This window comes from Callospermophilus lateralis, unplaced genomic scaffold (genome assembly GCF_048772815.1).
Source record: "Callospermophilus lateralis isolate mCalLat2 unplaced genomic scaffold, mCalLat2.hap1 Scaffold_256, whole genome shotgun sequence".
NCBI lineage: Eukaryota > Metazoa > Chordata > Mammalia > Rodentia > Sciuridae > Callospermophilus > Callospermophilus lateralis.
This window is the reverse complement of record NW_027513360.1, coordinates 1679029-1684777: the sequence shown is the minus strand read 5'-3', so window position 1 is coordinate 1684777 and position 5749 is coordinate 1679029.

Below are 5749 nucleotides of genomic sequence, written 5' to 3'. Positions count from 1 at the left end.
CCCATGACCAGGTGGCACTGGAGAACTTTTGGATATCCTGTTGCTGACCATCAGTGTACCAGACAGTGCCTTGACTCACTTTGTTTCATGAAAATTGTGTAGAACAGTGATGCCAGTAAGTTGGAGCCTGCTCATTAGTGGGCCTAGAGCAGTGGTGTGAAGGTGTGTGATAAAACATGTGTGGTGGGGCCATGTTGATCTGCCATTGGCTTGCAAATGCCTTGTGACTGACAGGGTACAGCAAGCAGACCCTTATATGTAAAGGCATCTTGTTATATGGATAGGTTTATGGGCAATGTTCAGAATCAGGTTGGCTACCTGGTACCACACGTACATTCTTATGAGGTGGCTGACTTGGCAGATACAAATTGAGAGAAAAGATCAATCCTACTAAACCCCATTGAAACTGAATATTCAACATATGGGTGAGCTTTCTAGTTGAACAACATTATACATAAATCCATGTTCAGTAAAATGAATATTTTTAGATCTGTGGATAATATATATTATATGATGAATTTTGATTGACATATATATTGCTACTTTTTTGTCTGTGTGTGTTTTGTGTGTGTGTGTGTGTGTATATATATATATATATATATATATATATATATATATACACACACTCTCCAGATATTTCAAAAAATGAAATATATGTGTCTCATATACACTCCCTAAATTCATTCATGTTCATGTATCTGGATTTATAATCAACTATTCACAAGATTATTCTCAGAAATATTCATGCACCTGAAATTTGCCTAATGCTCTCAAATATCAATCCTATTGGTGTCTACATATTTGTTTTTTCCTAAGATTATATATTCAAACTCAATCCTTTTCAAAATATCTAGTCCTGTCACTCACTTTGTAATTTCCCTGATTTCATAATGTCTCTATTGATATCTGCTTTCCTACATATTTTCCCCAGTTCATCATTGTGACTGACTCTTCAACTGTGCTCACATTTACATTCACTCTCTAACTGAAACCGTATTGCTAAAGAACTTTTGTTCTAAATTCTATACTCACTCTTCTTCCTAAACCTACTGACTATCTTCCTAATCCTACCAACTATACCTTTTTCACTGGATGTTCTCTTCTACATTCAATCATCCATGTAAATGTCGGGCAAGCTTCGGAGAAGGAGACGACCAACAGAGTACTCATGATACAGCAAAAGGTTTATTGGGTTTCCAGCATGCTGGGGCTCAGAGCTCACTTTAATAGAGCAGATAGCCCTGAGAATAGCTTAAGTAGAGTTTGTATACTTTCCCTGGAGAAGGCAGGGAGGGAAGTTTATTGATGGGTCACGACGAGTGGGTAGTTTGCATGCAACTGGGTGAGGGAGTACATTCTGTAGTTTGGCAGTTGGGGACAGCACATTTTGGGAACAAGTTTTGCAAGCATTTCTCAAGATTTCAACAGTTTTTTGTTAAGCATAGGGAAATACAGGAAGTGACAAGTACTTATTTTATTAACCTTTCATTCCTCACTTCTTTTTCTGGCTACTTTTAATCATAAAAATTATCATTGGGGGGTTTCACATTCTATGTCTCCTAGTGGGGTATTACCATAAGTTTAACTCGTCCAATTTGAGCCTGGAGAAAAGAAATTACACGGTTGAGAAAACAGGGTTTTATAGTTATCAATAATATTAGGATTATTATTGGACCGGCCAGGGTTGATAAAAACGTAGTTAACCAGGGGCACTGTGTGAACCAAGACTCAAACAACCCTTTTTGGGTCTCTCTCTCTCTTGTTGATGCTCTTTAATGTGTCTTTTTAATTTACTCATAGATTTTATTACAACTCCAGTATGTTCGGCATAAAAACAACATTCTTCCCTCAATGCAGCACAAAGGCCCCCTTCTTTAATGAAGAGGAGGTCCAAACCTCAACTGTTCTGTAAAACAACTTCAGAGAGAGAGGTTAAAGTTTCATGCAAAGCTCTGATGGTGGTTTCTAATATCTTAGTTTTGGTCTATTGCTGCTTCTAATTGGGTCATTTATTGTGTCACATGGACAAGGGCAGTGGTTCCTGGGCCCACCCGTGCAGCAAATCCTATTCCTAATATGATGGCTAAAGTGAGGGATATATGCTCCCAGTGGAACCTGGTTGTATGTCCCCCTATTTGATCTTCAAATGAACCTGCTTCATAATAGAGCACTCTGGGAAACATCTGCACCATTACATGATTAATCACATCTGTTGACCATTTCATGAAAACATAAACAAGGTTTAAGTATATAGAATTATTCTGTTGTAAGGACGGACAAGGCAAGGCACCTAAGATAGCACTAAAGACAGGGAAACAGTCCTATTTGGTTGCAACCGGATTCAGAGGGCATTGCTTCTGTTGTAATCAATTAATCCCCTGAAACTCAAGTTTAGGTAGTTTCAGAATTTTGTACCCAACATGTAAGGGAAGGTGCTCAGAAGCTCACAGTCTGCAGAAGTTCAAAAACGCAGTATTTGTTCCTGTTTTTTCCCTTTTCTGGGCAAGTTAACTTTTAAAGGACACCTGGGAGGGGGAGAGCTTTTTCTTCCCTTTCTTATTTTACCCCTGCCAGCTCTTACCATGGAGACCAGTTGGTAACTTCTTTATCTTAGAAATGTAGCCATCTCTGTGAATCCCCAGCTCAAGGACAGAGGCCTTGTTCACATATTTTGTGAAAAACTAGTAAAAGGGTGTCTACCTGAGAAGTGCTGATTTTTTTAGCCACTGGCCAAGTAGAACAGGGCAACACGAAAAGAGGAAGTTTATCTACATTGAACTCTTTTATAGGGACTCTTTTGCTGAAAGTCCTAAAGTCAGCTATGGTGAAGACTTCTGGAGAAGGTCAGTTAAGACTTTTCTGTGGGCCTAGTGCAGAGGGGGAAGACGGGGAAGGTGGGCTGAGATCAGCTCCGTGGATCTGAGAATGAGGAAGGAGAGATGTAAAAGAATAATGGGAAACGGTTTGAGATTTTCCTAGCAACAAAAACTTGAGCAGTAGAACAGGTAGAGCAGAGAGGATGATGGGAGTGAGTATCTCAAAACGCATATGAGGGACGTTTAATTATTAGTAAACTGTTTTCAGTGATGACAAACCAACTTTAAAGGCCATTTTTATTACATTTTAGATAGGGGACTGAGGGCTCTCCTCAGCTGGTTTGAGCTTTGGTTTAGCTGGTAAGAAGACCTGGCGGGACCCGGTGCGGGCACTGACAGGACAAGAGAGGAGTGAGTGGGTGGAGGGGTACTTCAGTAACTGCTGCCTCAGCAAGGAGGCAATGGTCTGAGAACCGGCAGAGGTTTGGGTTTTTGATCTAGTAATTGGAGGGGAGAAATCAGGTTGCTGAGGTGGGAGTGACAGCAGAGTGTCTGGAGCAGAAGGCTGAGGGTGAGGATCAATTGGAGAAGCATAGTTCAGGATGTGAGTGAAGGAGGGAAAAGGTCACGCAGAATTTGAGGATCTAGAGACCCCTCTGGGGGCCATCGGTTCTTCTTATCTAATTGGTAATATGGCCAATGATGTGTACTGAATTTGATGAGGAGTTTGGGTTCCATCAGGCAGCCCCTGTTTGCTCACATCCCCATGACTTACAGAAGAAGTCGGCTTTCCCCCCACACAGCCGTGACTGTGGCTTTGAGAGTCTGCCCGGCAAACATAGTAATCTAGGCTAGCCAACCTGCATCTGGCTTGCATGTCCCTTCATCCATAATGTTTGTTTCCATTATCTATGGTACAGAAGTAATTTAATGGAATTTTAGTGGTATCCTCTTCATCAGGGATATCCCAATAGGTAAGACCTATAGCCAGCTGACAAATGTCTGGGAGGAGTGATGGCCACCAGGTCCCTCAGGGGGCTGTATGCGAGATAGATTATACTTCTTTTCCAGTAGGATTTGTGATCAGCCATCACTGCTGAATGGGCTGATGTGGCTTAGGACTACTTGTGGCCAAGGAGAGAGTCCACAGACTTATCCACATGGCGAATACGCAATTTGAAGGTTTTACCAGTCTTTTCCAGTTTCCAGCCAGAGTCTGGAAAGGGCGCAGGCTTGAGATGAGAGGCATGGATCCAGAAATTGATTCCGTCTACCTTTACCACTGGAGGTGTTATAAGTAGCACCGGCTATGGTCCTTTCCAGCGGGGTTTCAAGCATGATACCTGATGTCGTCTTACGTAGATGTAGTCTCTTACTTGATATCGATGTGGAGTCCCTTTGTCCCCAGTTTGATAGGCAGTGGCCAGCTGTTTACACAGGTATCACTGAGTTCTTTTTAGAGCTTTAAGTCTGTCAAGCAAGGGGGTGTGGATGGAATGGTTAGGTCTTTGAGTCGGGCTTAGGTCCCTTACTGCAGGAGGGCAACAATAGAGAATTTCACAGGGGCTAAGGTTACTCAAAGAAACAGAGGGAGTATTTCTTGCATGAAACATTGCATAAGGCAGGAGCATAGTCCAATCTTTTATGCTGTTCTCTAAGTTTAATTTTCTTAAGGTCTCTTTAATGGTTCAATTTATTCTATCTGCCTGTCCTGAACTCGGGTATCTATAAGCACAATATAACTTCCAATTAATTCCCTGGTTCCTGGCTAACCCCTGACTTACCTGGGCCATGAACACCGGTCCATTATCAGACCCTATTACCGTCTTAGCTTCCTCCAATGGTAAAGAGGCTGAGTCAGCAGCAGGGAAATCCATTTGAGGGTGTTGTGGGTTAGGGGACAAGGGCAGGGGATTAGTAAGGGAAGAAGAGTCCAGTAGAGTCAAATCTGTGACTCGGGGAGAACAGGGGGTGGAGGAGGAGGAGGTTGAGAGGGTTTGAGAGATCATGGGGGAAGGAGTAGGAGCAGAGGCAGGGGCAAGGAAAGGCTTCACCCATGGAGGAGGAGATTTGCAGATGTTCTGCCAAGTTAAGATATATGGCTGTTGATCCAGATGGCTATGTGTCCCCGGCTGAGATAATATCTCTGAATTTTTAAATTAGTGCGAAGTAGAAAGATCCTTCTAGGGGCCATCCGAATTCAAAGGTGGGCCATTCTGAGGCACAGAGATTCTGCCAGGTCCAGCATTTTACTAAAACAAGAAAGATTCTGAGCTCTTAAGCGGACTTTGTTCCAGTGATCAAGGGTCAGGGACAGAGGCATTGAACTGCTCTGTCCCATAATGAAAGGTACACAAACAGCAAAAGCAAGGAGACATGACACAGATAAGACAAGACCATAAACACAGGCAATGGACGTCAAACACTGAAACCAGGAATGAGTAGCCGGCAAAACACGATGGGATGACAATACCGAATCTGAAACAAAATATCACTGAGTTGAGGAGACTATTGTTCCTTAATTTCCCGAGTTTTCTGCGGCGTCCCCCAGGGAGGTGCCCTGTGTCTCCGTGACACGTCTCTCAGCCACCTTCGGAGGGAGCTCAGGCTCTTCATCGCCAGAGATTTTGCCAAGCCCTAACATGAAACCTGAAGCCAGAAAGAGGCGCCTTACTTGCTTCGAGAGGAGCCCATTGGGGTCTCTCGTCTGCCACTGCCAGAACTCGGTGGAACCTCAATATGTAAAGGTCGGGCGAGTGTCGAATGAAGAGACCACCAAGAGTCTGTCTCATGCAACAGCAATGGGTTTATTTGGGGTTCAGCATGCTGTGGCTCAGAACTCACTTAAATAGAGCAGAGAGCCCTGAGAACACCTTAAGCACAGCTTATATACTTTCCTTGGAGAGGGAAGAGAGGGAAGTTTACTAATGGGT